The sequence below is a fragment of the Ascaphus truei genome, chromosome 4, assembly GCF_040206685.1.
Source record: "Ascaphus truei isolate aAscTru1 chromosome 4, aAscTru1.hap1, whole genome shotgun sequence".
In the NCBI taxonomy this organism is placed as follows: domain Eukaryota; kingdom Metazoa; phylum Chordata; class Amphibia; order Anura; family Ascaphidae; genus Ascaphus; species Ascaphus truei.
Genome location: NC_134486.1, coordinates 290293998 through 290311207, shown reverse-complemented (window position 1 = coordinate 290311207; position 17210 = coordinate 290293998). Strand labels below are relative to the sequence as shown.

Below are 17210 nucleotides of genomic sequence, written 5' to 3'. Positions count from 1 at the left end.
TGTCTCCCCTACAATCTATCCTTAACGCTGCTGCCAGAATCACTCTACTCTTTCCTAAATCTGTGTCAACGTCTCCCCTGCTGAAATCACTCTCCTGGCTTCCAATCAAATCCTGCATCTCACACTAAATTCTCCTGCTCACTTATAAAGCTGTACACTCTTCTGCCCCTCCTTACATCTCAGCCCTAATTTCTCGCTATGCACCATCCCGACTCTTGCATTCCGTTCAAGGGTGTTTTCTCTCTACCCCCTTTGTATCCAAAGCCCTCTCCCGCCTTAAACCTTTCTAAGTGACTGCCCCACACCTCTGGAATGCCCTTCCCCTCAATATCAGACTAGTATCCTCTCTATCCACCTTTAAGACCCACCTTAAAACACCTGCTCCGTGGCTAATACTATACACCTGATACATAAAGCTTGGCCCTTGCAGACGCACTTACCAGCATGCCCTCCTACTGTCTGTACGTTTTTCCTACCTACCAATTAGATTGTAAGCTCTTCGGAGCAGGGACTCCTTTTCCTAAATGTTACTTTTATGTCTGAAGCACTTATTCCCATGATCTGTTATTTGTATTATTTGTTAATTATATGATTGACGTGTGTATTAGTACTGTGAAGCACTATATAAATAAAGACATACAAACATACATAAACTGAAATGGTCCAAAAAAAAAGAAAAATATTGTAAAATAAATGAAAAGTGCCAATGAGACTGAATGAAGGATTCATGGAATGAATGGGTTAAACAATGATAAAATATATATATATATATATATATATATATATATATATATATATATATATATATATATATATATATATATATATATATATATATATATATATATATATATATATATATATAAAATATATATATATATATCCCTTTTGTATCTAAAGCCCTCTCCCACCTTAAACCCTTCTGACTGCTCCACACCTCTGGAATGCCCTTCCCCTCAATATCCGACTAGCGCCCTCTCTATCCACATTTAAGACCCACCTCAAAACACACCTGCTCAAGGAAGCATAGGAGTAGCTCCGTGGCTGATAATTAACACCTCATACATTAACCTTGGCCTCATGCAGACACACTTACCAGAACACCCTCCTCCTGTCTCTGTATGTTCTTCCTAACAACCAATTCAATTGTAAGTTCTTCGAAGCAGGGACTCCATTTCCTAAATTTAGCTTTTATTTCTGAAGCACTTCTCCCCTTTATGTGTTATATTATTTGTTATTTATAGGATTGTCACGTATTTTACTGCCGTGAAACGCTATGTACATTAATGGCGCTATATAATAAAGACATAAATATATATATATTATGTATGTATTTGTGTATGTATATATGTGTGTGTATGTTTGTGTATATTATATATATTTGGCAAAAAGAGAGAAGGAAGAGAGGCGCGTGCCACATAGCGTAATTCTGTAGGAAATGTATTCTCAACAATGTGATTGGAAGTAGCAGGGCGCTCAAATGCCAGGTAATATAATCAATATGCCAGAACCAACAGCCGTGGATATAAGGAAGAAAATAATGATGAGTAGTAGCAGCAATATAGCTAATAATGGGTATATTCCTCCAGAAGACAGTTAATAGGTGGGAATGAACCACCCCACAATCCATCTCATTGGCAGGTACCCCTTTAGCAGAATAAGTACTCACAATTCCTCAGTGTGGCTGGCTGGATGTGCAGCTTCCAATAGGTAAGTAGGATGCAGATAGTGAAGAGGAGCGCACGATCCGGTGGGAGCAAGGAAAGGACCCAAGTAGTGAAAAAATAAAAAATTTATTTGGTCATGAGACCTTTAAAATCCAACGCGTTTCAAACGCATGTGCGCCCTTTATCAAGGATAACAAACATTGAAATGCAATCTATTTTATACCCCTCTTACCTGCGGTCCGTTCGCGCCAAAAAAACACACATGACATCATGACGCGACGTTTTATGTCATAGGACAAGCTTTCGAGGGTTCTCCTCTGTTCCTCTTGTCAGCAATACTGGTTTACAAAGACATCTATAGCTAAAACAAAGAACTGTAATACTGAAGTACTCATTTATTCTGCGCTATCACAACTGAACTAACACGGTTGTGTGTGTGTGTGTGTGTGTGTGTAAATATATATATATACACAAATAGACATAAGGAGATAAATATATAGGTAAAACTGGATAGTAACAGAGTGATGGCGAAAGTGCCTGTTTAAGTACATACATGGACAAAGAGTGCAACAATAAACAAGCCATTAAGCATCACATAATTCTAGAGACAGGCAACAGGCACACAGAGTGTACTCATTAGATAGGTTGAAAACAAGCAACAGTAACAGGTCACACTAAAAAGTGTCCTGGGAAGCTGTTGTAACATTGCAAAAGTTTTTGTGTGCCGCCGAGGGTTCAACAAGGTCTGCTTCAACTGGGAAGCTGTTAGGCCTTGATTATACCAGATGCTGCTGAGCGGCACCGCGATCCGGTGACGTTACCCTGCGCTGCTTCTGAGCAGCATCTTGATTATTGCAGAAGAGGAGGAGGCAAGGAGGCGTGGCCGTGAGCGGTTCTCCCTCATTGGCTGAACCGCTCACCTGATGCGGCAGCTGCCTGCCAATAATTTTCAAAATCTCTTCAGGAGACAGCCACCCTGCTGCTCCAGGCGCGTAAACATTCATCGGATTTCAGCCATTTATTTTCCAGCCGCGGTTTCCATTTGTTTTCTGGTATAATCACGGCCTAACACCCAAACCTAGGAGCACCTGTAAGCAGAAAAGGCCAGGATTAGGGAGCACTCTTTGTAGCACCTCAAGTCATCAGTACAGCTCAGCTACATGGTGCTGCAGCCGCCATACACATGTGCATACCCCTACGCCGACACCTGTAATAAAAAGGCCAAAACAGGTGTAAGGATGTGGTAGGAACCGCATATGTGTGTTCAGTGTGTGTTCAGTTGGTGTTTGATTCTGTTCAGTGAGAGGCATGTGGAGTGTCTGCAACAGTGTTGCAGTGTGCCAGAGCAGAGTGAGACAGGCAGTGGCTGATGCAATAGCTGAGCTGTGGGTCTGTGCAGATTAAGTCAAGAGAGGCTCCGTGGAGAAACTACAACTCCCATGAGCTCCTGGGCAGTCACCTGATGTGAAGAACCAATGAGAGGCAAGGATTCTCAGGCAGGGAGAAAGAGATACAATTCGCGGGCTTAGGAATGGTAGTTGGAGCTGGGAGCAGGAAGGGTGTAGGGAGCAAGTGGCTCCTACACCAGGTAAGGCATCCCCAGATCCCAGGCAGGCCCCAATCCCCACCAGGGTAGGGGGTAAGTACTGAGGGACGGCCCCTAGGTTAGGGACCCTGCCCTTAGGTGTGAGTGTGCAGTCTTGTCAGTGTCACGGCTGGCAGTGCTGTGAGCGCTGACAAGTAGGCACAGTGTGTGTGCATGTCAGGGTCTCCTAGACCTCCTGCCTAGCACTAGTTCTTTGTCCACTAGGTGTGCTGCTGCCTTCTGTTTCCTCTGGGTTCCTCTGTCTGTCTGTCCTCTTGTTGCTCCTCTCTTATAGCCCTGCTTCCTGTTTGTTTCCTCTGCCTTTGTTTCAAGTCAGACTCCTGTGCACATGCCTCTGTCTCCTATCCTGATCTGTTCCTGTACCCGTCTGTATTTGATTCTGTTCTTAGTAAAGGCCCTTGCTGGTAATCTGGCTTGTCCCTGGTTGTTCCTTGCTCCCCGGTCTCAGTCCCTGCTCCCGGACCTGTCCTGCCCCAGTCTCCTCGTTGCCAACCTCTGCTTGTTACCTGACTTCGCTACCTGCCGCCTGCCTCGGACCCCTGCTTGTTACCTGACCTCGCTATCTTCCGCCTGCCTCTGATCTCTGCTTGTGACCCCTACTACGCTCCTGCTGTTCCGGCCACCGAGATCCTACCCGCCACAGGAATCTCCCGTGACAGTGCAGCACGGTTGAGGCAGGTACGGTGTGAGTGCAGTGGGTTGCTGCAGGTACGGTGTGAGTGCAGTGGGTTGCTGCAGGTACCGGTTGAGTGCAGTGGGTTGCTGCAGGTACCGGTTGAGTGCAGTGGGTTGCTGCAGGTACCGGTTGACTGCAGTGCGGTTGCTGCAGGTACCGGTTGACTGCAGTGCGATTGCTGCAGGCAGTGCGGTTGAGTGCAGTGCGGTTGCTGGAGGTACTGTGTGAGTGCAGTGTGTTTACTGCAGGTGTTAGGCTGCGTTAGTGAGAGGGGATCCGGGAGGTGAACGGAGAGGTATTGTGGGTACAGGGGGTCAGTGACCCACCTGCATAGGACAGGCTACCCCGTAGGCCCCTAGGAGTGTTCCCTCAAGTCACCAAAGGTTGCGGTGCTGCAGGAACGGCCATAGTGGTAGCGAGCATCACCCTTACTGTGTAGACAGCTAGGGACAAAGGGAAGAGCGTGCGGAGCAGGCTTGCTGGCGAGTCGTCTGGGACCAGACGGCTGGACATTGAGACCCAGGAGGCAGACCGCTAATTCATCTGACCCTTTGCGAAGAGGTACCGGTCACCGCCGTGACCGGAAGGTACTATAACAACAAGTGCACCAACACCGGACAACAGGCGCTGATCCCGCCTTAGGCTAAACTCTTTAGTAACACTGAGCGAGTGGTTAAAGAACTGAGCCTATACATATACTATACATGGACACGGTGTGTGGGGCACGCGGTGAGGGGATGGAGACGTTGCTCCTGATGAGTGGGCCGCCACTAAGGTTATACCGTTAGAGTATAAGTACATGTTATATGTTATTGCTACGTTGCATTATTACAGTAAAAACCAGTTACAATCACAAGGTGTTGTATGATTCTTGCCCAGGGGAATCTTACGTCACGGGGATCCTGGGTAAGTGGAGGCGCTGCGCTAAGTATATGTATAAGTGTTACCCCAGGCTCCCAGCTAGCGGAGGCTCAGTTCTCCTGGAGCCGCAGGTGTCGTACAGTGACCAGTAGTTCCTTTGGGAGGGTTCAGAAAAAGGGCTACATTTGGAAGCGCTGCTGAGATATCAGACCTGGGGTGCCTGGTAATTTTTTTTCTAAATTGTGCTATTTTTGTTTCACCATGTGGGTGCTCTCAAGGCGGGAGAGCCCACGTGCTGACTGCCCGCCCGCGCGGGAAAATGTTGCAAACAGGTATCCAGGACTGGCGGGAAACCCAGAGCCCCGCCCCCACACTGAGTGTGCACAGTAAACAGCAATCAGCCATGTCTGTTCACCATAAGATAGGTGACGGCTGCATTAAATCACCCCCTCAGTTGTATAGAGCCTGGCGAACAAGAGGGATGAACGTAACCGTTATTTTGTGTCCATGCTTACAAAGGGACTTGAATATACCTGGTAGTGAGGACTTTGATGCCTATCAGCTACCGCGTGGGGTGTTCGTAACACAAGTGGAAGGGAAGAAGTGTCTCCAAGGTCCCTGTTCTAAATGTGATTTCCCAGGTTGTGAATTGACCTGGGGACCCAGTGTGCCTGCTGTGGGGCACGGTTCCTGTGTCCCAAGCTGCTGCAGCCTACAGAACCGCTAGAGAAAGAAGAGGAGGAGCCTGACCTCTCTACTAAAGTGAGTTATGCTGGTAATCAGTCTGTCCTAATTCCAGAGGCCTCAGGGGACCCGTGTGCCCAAACCAATGTTGCAGAAACGGTTCCAGACCCTCTCAAAGGGGACATCCCTAATAGTAGAGCAGGAACCTCTGCTGGCGGAAACCGTGGCAAAAGAGGCACCTGATGTCTCTACCCCGGCGGTCAGCGCCGCTGCTAGTCCAACTACCTCAGCTATGGAGGGCCCGTGTGCCCAAATGGACATTCTAGACTCAGGTCCAGAGCCGGAGCCGCCGAAGGCAGAGTCACAGATGTTGGAACCCCAGATGTCGGTTCCAGACACGGTTCCCGAGCTGGAACCACAGAGCCCAGAACCGCCGATCCCAGAATCACAGGGTAAGGTGTCTATACCCCCATCCTCTTTTGGTGATTCCAGTGACCAACAACTCGTGGTGATGCGCCTGCCGGCGGACCACTCGTGCCAAGTCACTGAGCCAACTATTTCGGCGGATGTAGAGCCTGCTGTGGGTCCGTGTGCCCTACTGTGGCCAGTCCGGCCTTCTACGATGGTACCAGGGGTCCCAGGCTCGGGATCAGTACCTGCCAACGACGACAGGGGTGAGTTGACTGCCCCAGGGGTGTCGGGTGTGAGCTCCCCGGTGATCGTGGAGCCTGGTGGCTCCAAAGGTAGGGTCACCCGGGCGATGGGCTCACCTCGTCATCGCGTCCTGGTGGAGGTGTCTCCCCCAGAAGATCTCTGCAGAACAGGGAGAGGATTTGACCTCATCGAGGTATCCGGTACAGCGGCCCGGAGCGACGCCTACTCCTACACGAGGAATCTCCAAGCTGTTTCTTCTCCAGACGTGGGCCTGCACGTAGACATTGTGCTGTCCCCAGAAGATGTCACCGTTAAAGGGATTGCTGGAGCGAACAAAGACTGTGCTGAGACCGTTCTGGTAGTTGTGGCCTCTACCATGCGCACGATGGCGCGTTTAGTTTGCCATGTGGTGGACCGAGGCAAGAGACTGAACATCACTGTCTCCCGTGAGACGAAACCGGAGGATCCGGCAAGGGGCAATACCAAAAACCCTGTACTATTTTTTTTGCGAGGGGGAGGCGATGGTTTGGCGGTAGAGACTGTAACACCTGATCTTGAGTTCCAAAAGACTCACAGGAGTCAAGGTGGGATACCCTCACCCAATCAGTTAGGGGCACTCCCCTATGAGACTCAGCTGACCTCGGGTATCCACGGGATGATGTTGGGTACCAATGGGAAAATGCCATTTAATATAGAGTGATAAGTAAGATGTACTGTGTTGCGTTATTTTTGGTTAATAACATTCTGTGTATAGTTATGTAGGTGTGGCCCAAGCGGGGTCGTTGGATTCTGCAAGGGGGAGAATGTAAGGATGTGGTAGGAACCTGATATGTGTGTTCAGTTGGTGTTTGATTCTGTTCAGTGAGAGGCATGTGGAGTGTCTGCAACAGTGTTGCAGTGTGCCAGAGCAGAGTGAGACAGGCAGTGGCTGATGCAATAGCTGAGCTGTGTGTCTGTGCAGATTAAGTCAGAGGCTCTGTGGAGAAACTACAACTCCCATGAGCTCCTGGGCAGTCACCTGATGTGAAGAACCAATGAGAGACCAGGATTCTCAGGCGGGGAGAAAGATACAATTCGCTGGCTTAGGAACAGCAGTTGGAGCTGGGAGCAGGAAGGGGGAGGAAGGGTGTAGGGAGCAAGTGGCTCCTACACCAGGTATGGCATCCCCAGATCCAAGGCAGGCCCCAATCCCCACCAGGGTACGGGGTAAGTACTGAGGGACGGCCCCTAGGTTAGGGACCCTGCCCTTAGGTGTGAGTGTGCAGTCTTGTCAGTGTCACGGCTGGCAGTGCTGTGAGCGCTGACAAGTAGGCACAGTGTGAGTGTGCAGCACGGTTGAGGCAGGTACCCGGTTGAGTGCAGTGGGTTGCTGCAGGTACGGTGTGAGTGCAGTAGGTTGCTGCAGGTACGGTGTGAGTGCAGTGGGTTGCTGCAGGTACGGTGTGAGTGAAGTGGGTTGCTGCAGGTACCGGTTGAGTGCAGTGCGGTTGCTGCAGGCAGTGCGGTTGAGTGCAGTGCGGTTGCTACAGGTACTGTGTGAGTGCAGTGTGTTTACTGCAGGTGTTAGGCTGAGTTAGTGAGAGGGGATCCGGGAGGTGAAGGGAGAGGTAGTGTGGATGCAGGGGGTCAGTGACCCACCTGCATAGGACAGGCTACCCCATAGGCCCCTAGGAGTGTTCCCTCAAGTCACCAAAGGTTGCGGTGCTACAGGGACGGCCATAATGGTAGCGAGCATCACCCTTACTGTGTAGACAGCTAGGGACAAAGGGAAGAGCGTGCGGAGCAGGCTTGCTGGCGAGTTGTCTGGGACCAGACGTCTGGACATTGAGACCCAGGAGGCAGACCGCTAATTCATCTGACCCTTTGCGAAGAGGTACCGGTCACCGCAGTGACCGGAAGGTACTATAACAACAAGTGCACCAACACCGGTCAACAGGCGCTGATCCCGCCTTAGGCTAAACTCTTTAGTAACACTGAGCGAGTGGTTAAAGAACTGAGCCTATACATATACTATACATGGACACGGTGTGTGGGGCACGCGGTGAGGGGGATGGAGATGTTGCTCCTGATGAGTGGGCAGCCACTAAGGTTATACCGTTAGAGTATAAGTACATGTTATATGTTATTGCTACGTTGCATTATTACAGTAAAAACCAGTTACAATCACAAGGTGTTGTATGATTCTTGCCCAGGGGAATCTTACGTCACGGGGATCCTGGTTAAGTGGAGGCGCTGCGCTAAGTATATGTATAAGTGTTACCCCAGGCTCCCAGCTAGCGGAGGCTCAGATCTCCTGGAGCCGCAGGTGTCGTACAGTGACCAGTAGTTCCTTTGGGAGGGTTCAGAAAAAGGGCTACACAGGCTTATTATAGCCACTAAAAACACTGAAGGCTGGGATTAGCAATCCTCAACGGTTTGCACGATCTGCAAAGCCCCGGTCAAATGAAAGCAACGTGCCTAAACAAGAAATGGTGTAGAATTTCATAGTAGAGTTCTAGTAGGGATAGACTGATATGTGACTGTGTGGATCTTGTTCTGTTTTGGAAATTGACCAGGGAGGAATGTCATGAATGACACACCTTTGTGCACATGACTCGTGTATGTGAAAGGGGTTAAGACCTATGGCTATTCAGCTGATTCACCTTCCCCAGGGCGCTAAAAATGAGCAATATCGCCCCCAAAAAGTCACACTACACCTCAATTACGCTGCCACCACCAATAATAATGTATAGACTTCCCTCAGGAGTTCCTGGTCCCGTGTACCGGGAAAAGATTATTTAAACAAAAACCCAATGTAGCAAAATGTGTTCGATAAATGCGATTAATCTTTTAAATTCAATTAGAGCCCAAAGACAATACTTATTACATTTTAGATTGTACAGTGCTGGCTTACATAAAATGAATATTACAGACATAAAAAATATAAATGCAGAGTTTTATAAAATAACATGATATAAATCAAAGCCAAAAATGGCTATTATCAAGAATAGACTCCACAAGAGGTTATGAGCGTCACAGTAGACCAGACTTTCACAGGGATGGTAAACATCAGGCAGAATGAGTTAAATAAACCAGTTCATTCTGGCAGGAGCAACACAGGGTAGAAAATAAGGCAATAACTCACTACAAACATGGAGTATAGGGGATTCCTATTTTGCTACGTGTAGGGCGCTACCAAAGCTATCTTATCCTAGATACCCCCTTGATTCATCAATCCCAGTAACTCAGGATACCTGCCTCTGGTCTATAATGCCCTTTCCAGTTGTTTTCTAGTCACCAAGATCAACCACAAAAAAACTGTGGTGCCCCAATCGGCATTGGCTTGTATAGACCCTCTGCCTCCATCTGAAATCATGGAGAACCGAAGCCAATCAGGACCTGGGGGCTCGATCGGATGGACCAATCAGGGCCGTGGGCAGTGACTGTGCCGAATGACAGCCCCGGGGAAAGTGGCTATTGGAGCGTGGGAAAGTGGAACGGCCCAAAGGGTATCGAGCTGACGGGGCTAGAACCCAAGCAGCAGTTCTCAATTACATCTCCATACCTCCTGCAGGGGCAGACGCCTTGCTGCCAGGGAAAGAACAATGAGCAGGTTTTAAAGTATGTAACCTTCCCAACACCAAGGCTTACCTTTCCCCACCTTATCCTTGTCCAGACACTCTGCACCTGGTTCCACACAAAGGCCACTTGACTATGATTGTATACCCAAGCATACAATGTGTCACACAGAAATACATAGAAACAAAATACATAATAAATTACTAAAAAACAAAAGAACAGATCCTGCGTTCCTACCAATTTGGGCTAAAATATGCTAGTGACATGTTTACATTAAAACCTAAGGCTGCACTTATAGTGCCAGCGACGCGACGTCGCGTCAAAACAAATGTATGGTCCCGGCGCTTATAGTGCATGCGACGGCGCGATCAAGCGACGGCGCTACCAAAAACCTGGTAGTCACTGTTATGTGATTTTTTTCGGCGACGGTCTCTCCTTGTGGCCAATCAGAGCTACTCCGTCCCTCTGCCTTCCCCTTTTATGATGTCACTGGCATTGTAGCCAGTGCGTCGCCTAAACTTGAATTACAACTATCGCAATGGCGACGGGTGATGTCATCGATCGCGTCGCCGTCACTATAAGCGCAGCCTAAATCTGTGTGACAAAGGAGTCATTTGGTGGCATCTTTTTATCAAAACACGATTCAAGCCTGCCAACCTCGTCAAGGTAGCCTCCGTTTAGCAGGTACCTACACTGAATATATGTAATTTCTTATTGTCCCGTGAACTAAATGTTGTGAAATATGTGAAAGTGCCCTGAAGAAATTAAATAAACAAAGCATATGCTTTTGTGATTTAGTGCAATTAAAAGCGGGCCAAAGCCAGTATCAGAGTTCCCTTATTATAAAGGTGAACTGCGGGTGCACAAATACCCTAGTGTGAAATATTAATACTTACACATCTCTCTTCCGTCAGCCACAGACACTCACCTGCTCTTCAGTGGAGGGTGATGTGTAGACCGACAATAAGGTTTTGCAGCAGATCTGTGTACGTTTTAATATTTCACGTCACATTGCCCAAAGCCAAGGTAAGGGAACTTACAGAGGCCTCATGCTTTGGGGGTGAGTGCCTCTAACCACCACGCCCCCCATGGAAAATCTCACTCCCCCCAGGTTTCCGCACCCCTGCCTTAAGGCATTAACGTGCCAAAGAATATTAGGCCAAAGTTGGGAAACTGGGAACAAAGATTACATTCTAAAACCAATTATATGTTATCACCTGGTTATTGAAAAGCACCTTAAAATACTCTAATAACATACTTACCAGATAAAATAAAACCTATTTGGATACAAGGGTACCAAGAAACACATTTATCGAATTTAAGTATCTACAGGTACACGCTTCCGGTGCAATAAAAGCAATTTGTTTAAACTGCAATGTCTCATTGTCTCCTTGACTCATTTTAGGGTAATATTTCCCTACATAAGGTTAACACCTTTACTCTACTCCAATCTCCAGGGGTGCGCAAACTGGGGGAGGAGGGGGAGACAAGATTTCCAAGGGGGGGCACGGTGGATACAGAGGCCTCACACTCTTCCCCAAGGCAATTAAATGCCGGGGGACCGCGCAAGACCTCTGTAACTTCACTTACCTTGGCTTCCAGCAACGCGGCATTAAATGCTGCCGCAGATCACGTGACCATGGCACTGTGACGTCATTTGATGCCGGAGCCAAGGTAAAGGGGGGTGTAGGGGGAACGCGGGGCACAGCATGCTGGGGGATTCGTTTGCACACCCCTGCTCTACCCCACCCCATCATATAAATATATTAACTCTTTGGCTGCCAGATGATCTAACTGGCACCTCTTGTAATCAAATGGTTAATACACAAAGCAGGGAAAACTTTAGAAAAAGTGGGTCTTTATTTCTTTGACAATATACGTGGGCTTGAAATAAAAAAAAACATTGTTATTGGGTCACCCGTGCTACCATCCTACTTCAGCCACTATGAGACAAAAAGAAAAATAATGGCTGCTAATAAATAATACTACAAAAGAAAAGGATGATGTGATATCTCCCTGTGTACGCTCATGCCTTTCCTGCAATGGACTATTTATAACAATATATTTAGTGTGACCATATTCGTCACGGCAAAATGTCACTCATGCTTAGGCCGAGCTCAGACTGGCTGCTACGTCTGCGCCTCCGCCGCGCGCTCCTGCAGTCTAGCGATCTGTGCTCAAACTGCAGGAGTTGGGTCCCGGCAGGGGGGGAGGGGCGTGACAAACGTCACAGAGCTGGTTCGCCTTTAGTGGCTGAACCAGCTCACGTCACGCGACTGAAGCCCCAAATTTCAATTTGGGTTGTGGCGGCAAAATGTCGCAGCGTCAACACTGTAGTTTGCCGGCACAAGCTGTGTGTGACAACTGTCATCCACTAGCCTCAAAGAGTGACGAACGTGTGCGCGCACGTCGCTAAGCTTCCTGTCTGATCTGAGCCTTATTCGGAGCTTGCTGTGAGCGCGCACGTGCAGCCAGCAAGTGCCGATCACGCATGCGCACGAGCAGTCTTTGCGCATGCGCGGTTGGTGCTCCAAAAAAACAGGATAGCACCCGAAAGTCAGGACACAGCACTAAAAACTGGGACATCTGGTAACCCTAAATGTATTCCAACATTATGCACCTGTGTAGACTACTGTATCATGAAAATACTCAGAGCACCACAAACTTAAAGCTGCAGTTCAGGATCCCGTTTTTTAAACTTCAATAGTTTTATGTGGGCAATCTCTACTTAACGAAAAAACGGCATAGCTGCCAGTCAATTCGTTCTCCGTCTATTGATCGGCAAAGTTTGACGACATCTTTAAATATGGGGAATGTAAACCGTTGCTATAGGAACAAGCATGCTTGTTAAAATAGAATACAAGAAAATTGGTCTTTCAAAGTTGTTGTTTTTTAAACAGAAAATGCTAAAAGTATTTTTTCTTACTACAGAACTGATTTATTTAAAAAAAAAAAACACACATGCAGGATATTGCATGAACTGCAGCTTTAATGGATGCACAATTAATAACAAATAAAACGTACTTTAACAGCCTCACTGCAATACACTGTCAACAAGGGGTTAAGATGAGATTGTTATATTACCTTTCCGTTTAAGTTACAAAAAAATAAAATATAAACCCAACACAGTAGGTTTTCCAAGTTTCCATTGCCCAGACATGCAGGGCGGAATATCTGAGGGAGGGGGAGGCTCGCTGCAAAGGCATGCGGAGTCAGCTGAGGTGAGACGTGAATTGACATCTGCTGCAGAAAAGAGCGGGACTTGTCAATTGTCGGCCATGTTTTACACCACACAGCCAGCAGCTCAACACATCTACCCACTCCCATGAGACCGAAGAACACCTCCCTGCCTGGGCTCTAATAAGGGGGGTGGTGGTGGGAGGGGTCGGTGCAACGAAATGGCGAATAACGGCATAGGCGCGAGGACAACCGGGTGACGTGCCGCTCACACACAGAAAGAGCAGGCGCGAGCTGCCTCGTCTGGCTGTGAGCGCGCGCGCGCGCGCGGTTATTACCGCCCATCTCCTGGGTGGTCCGAGAGGCTGGTTTTCGGAGGGGCGGGATGTGAGGGTGCGCGTGCGGGAGGGGCGGGATGTGAGGGTGCGCGTGCGGGAGGGGCGGGCTGAGAGTGCGCGTGCGCGTCCACTCCTAGTGTCCATTGGTTAGCTGCTCTGCTGTGTATGGGGGAGCTAAGCAGCATGGCCTGTGGCACCATTTAGCAGACTCATCCACTGCTTATAGTTCAATGTTCAATAACGACATACAATACAATGTTTAATGGCAAGTAATGTGTATGTTGCTTTGTGGACATTTCCTATTGCAGTTACATATTTTGTGGTGATTTTTTTAAAACGTTTTAATAAACATTTAAAAGAAAGCCGCTGATCTCTTATCTTTCACAATAGTAGAAATGGTTGTATTCTAAAAAAAAAAAAAGCAAAATTGCTCTTGCATTATCCTCTTCTGTGGCATGAGGAATTGCAGTGGCTAAGGCCACATCCTGACGTCTCTCGTGCCAAATCCAAACCAATGGAGGCCAATGCGCACGTCCATAATGCATGTGAGCGCCGAGGCGGCCGATGCATGGCGAACTTTGCTGTGCGATGGCCGGGTCACGTGCGCAGTTCAACCAATGGGGGCGAACAGCTCGTGATGTCACGGGCATGCCCCACGGCATGCCTTCGCCACGCCCCCATCGCTCAACCCTGCAGGACACAGATCTCGGCAACTACAGGCACGTGACGTCATTAGTACAGGGTAGCAAATATACCGTTATCACGAACATTTCTCTGGTGTAACATTATGCTGCGGACATAGTGCACCAGTCCGGCCATGCTGCGCGCTATGCGACGTGCGCGGCAGGATTTTGAGCAGACAAAAAAAAATTCCGCTAGCCGGCCGCGTTTGCACCAATGAGGGCGAACCAGCCTGGTGACATCACGGCCATGCCTCCCCGTCGCGTGATGAACTGAGTTCACAAATCGCTCATGCGACATACGCGCGTGCCTACTTGCGCTCAGTCGCGTGCGCACTATGGCCGCAGCCTAATAGGTCGCAGATAATAATGATTAGCTACAGAGTTGCTGGCTCCCAAAATATTTACAGCTATGAAGGTACAGTAGCCTCAAAAATGCGATTTTATGTTTCCTGCCTGAGGAGATGACCATTGAAATGGAAAACTCCCCTTGGAACAAAGTGTAATAAGGGCAATGACATGTTTAAGGGGTTACATCCAGTGGTGGGATTCAGCCGGTTTGCACCGGTTTGTGTAAACCTGTTCCTAAAATTTCACAAGTTCGCCGAACCGGTGCTTAATTCACTCACCTGTGCGGGCGGCATCTTCCAGGATCTTTCCCCTGCATATCTTCTCATTATGGCCGCGCCACGTCAAATAGCACTGCATTGCCATGCCAACAGGAATGCCACGTGACGTAACCGCATCACGTGATGCCCATTGCTATGACAATGGGACGCTAAGTGACGTCACAACGTTACGCGGCGTCATGGCAACGCAGCGTGGCCATATTGAGATATGCAGGTGGAGCATACGATGCCGGAGCATGCTGGGAGATGCCGCCCGCTGCCCGCCAAAGAGTTGCAGGAGGAAGATGCCGGGAGGACGCCGCTGAAGGCAAGAACCGGTTACTAATATTTCTTAATCCCACCACTGGTTACTTCTAGGTGGTTGATGCCTGTTCTACCACAATCTGACACCTACAGATGTAGCAGACATTATCACAAAATAACTCATTTGATAACGCGTGTGTTATTTCCTAAACCATGGTCTTCGGTAGCGCCACTGCTAAATAATGCTGCAGTGTTAGTGGGTGTGCGGGATCCTCATTGGCTCTCAGATATAAAAAGGATGGGTGAAGGGTAAAGAAAACACGACTGACAAACAGCAACATTTAGGGACTCCTAAGAAAAGCCATTTTTTATTGATTAAAAAGAAACGGCAAAATCTTTGTTTTTAGCACAGGTGGATTTGTTTAAGGAAGATATATACATATATATTAGATTGTTTTCAAAAGTCATTTTTTTGTCCGGTAATGTTAAATTGCATCTTTTAACTGGTAATTCTGACACCACTGTGAAAATCCATTGACGTATTTGGGGTGATAGGAGAGTGATACACTCTCCGATATAGCATTACAAATACTAAAGTAAGCCTTTATCAATCAAGCTTCCTCCAATTAAAGCTGCAGTTCAAGCAATATCCTACATGTGTTTTTTTTTTTATAAAATCTGTACTGTACTGTGAGATAATACTTGTAGCATTAAAAAAAACAAACAAAAAAAACAAGTTTAAAGACATTTTAATGTATTCTAATGTAACAAGCATTTTTGTTCCTATAGCAACCATTTACAAAGTCACATCCCCTTCTGAAACAGCATCACCTTTTTGAGCCCTGCCCTTTCTAGCAGTGAACCAATTGAATCTAGTGCCTGCCTGGTCACATGATCTTCCTCTTAGAACTTTGGCTGTCAGTGCAGCAGAAGATTACCCAAGATGCATTTAGTGAACCCCGAGCCGAATCGTCAGCGATCGATTACAGGAGAACTGATCGATCAGCAACTTAGCGAATTGCTTGTCAGTGTGTAGATTGTATTGATGCACATACTGAATGATGTTTAATTTTCATATTAGTACAAGCCTATGATTTTATTGAAGGCTGATATCTCCAGATTGCAACATTATAAAAGTAAAATCTCTCATTAAAAAAGCACAGGAACCTGGTAATAACCAATAACTAAAATAAAGGAGTAATAAAAGATAGGCACCTGGGACTGAAGCTTTAATAGAGCTAGTTATGGAATGGTTACTGTATAAAGGACAGTTTGAATGAATACATGTAAAAAAAGAAGAAAAACAAACAACCTTTCACTTTACAAAACTGGTAATAGAATAATGGTACAAAAAATGCAAGACATTTCTCACATTTATGAGTGTGGATGACTCAGGGCCGGCCTTAGGGCAAGGTGCGCTCCCTCCTCCTGTCAGCGCTGGGATCCAACTTCCGCCAGACCAGAGGAGGGAGCGCGGGGACCCCTGCTTTTCACCCCAAGGTAAGAGGGGGAGGTGTGTGTGTTGAGTGGGGTGGGGGGGGGGAGGGAGACTGGGAGTCTTACCTTCTCCGGAGCGGCCTTCCTCCTGCAGTGTTGGTTTGTCATGGTGATCCAACATCAAATTACAGGTTGCCATGACAACGTGATGTCACATGACACCGCGTTGCCATGATGACATACCACCCCATGTCGGCATGATGCCGCTACACTGCAGGAGGAGGGCTATACTTCAAGGAATCACCTCAGGCTGCAGGTAAGTACCCTTACCTACTTCTACAGGGGGTGCCCCGCTGCCAGCATGCCGCGTTGGGCCCCGTAAAGCCTGGCCCTTTATGTAGTAATTGTACCTTCACACCTCAAACATCTCTTGTCCTGCGTAAAATGAGGGAGAAAGTAGAAACAAAATAGAAATTTTCAGCTAACCATCAGGTCGTCTATGTGATATCAAGAGAATGGCTGCTGGATGGTGGCTGGATATACCATCACGTTTTAAGTTATGGTGGGTAAAAAAAAGGCAACAAGAAACCTCCACCGTATTGCATATAGCAAATAAAAAGATCACTTGTGAGCACATGTCTTAGGCAGGTCTGCAACCATGCCTTTCACCATTATCCCCAGCATACAGTGCTCCCACTGCAGCAAGGGATTCTGGGAAATTACATGCAAATAAGCACACAATGTGTCACCTTTTGTCCGAAAAACCATTGCTACATTAAGCCCATATAAGCTAATGCTCGCTGTTAACACAGCTGTAAAAGCACAGCATGTGAATCAGATGCAAAGCCAGAGAATCCATTCACAGACATGTTTCAACCTTAAGTGAAAAGAAAATAAAGTGCGCAGCTAACTAATTAAGTGACGTGATAATAGGTGTTAAAAAACATAACCTTAAACGGAGCGTCTGCAGCTGCGATGGAGGGGGGGCTCAGAAACCCCC

General features: G+C 47.6%; 1 long non-coding RNA gene across 2 annotated transcripts in view; it reads right to left on the bottom strand.

Moving 5' to 3' along the window:
- LOC142493509 (uncharacterized) overlaps positions 1-13185 on the bottom strand; it is a 184842-nt gene extending 171657 nt beyond the window's left edge. For both annotated transcript variants that reach the window (XR_012801126.1, XR_012801125.1), the window contains exon 1: positions 12791-13185. This is a non-coding gene — a long non-coding RNA (uncharacterized LOC142493509). The remainder of the gene's footprint in view (positions 1-12790) is intronic.
- Positions 13186-17210: the final 4025 nt, after the last annotated feature.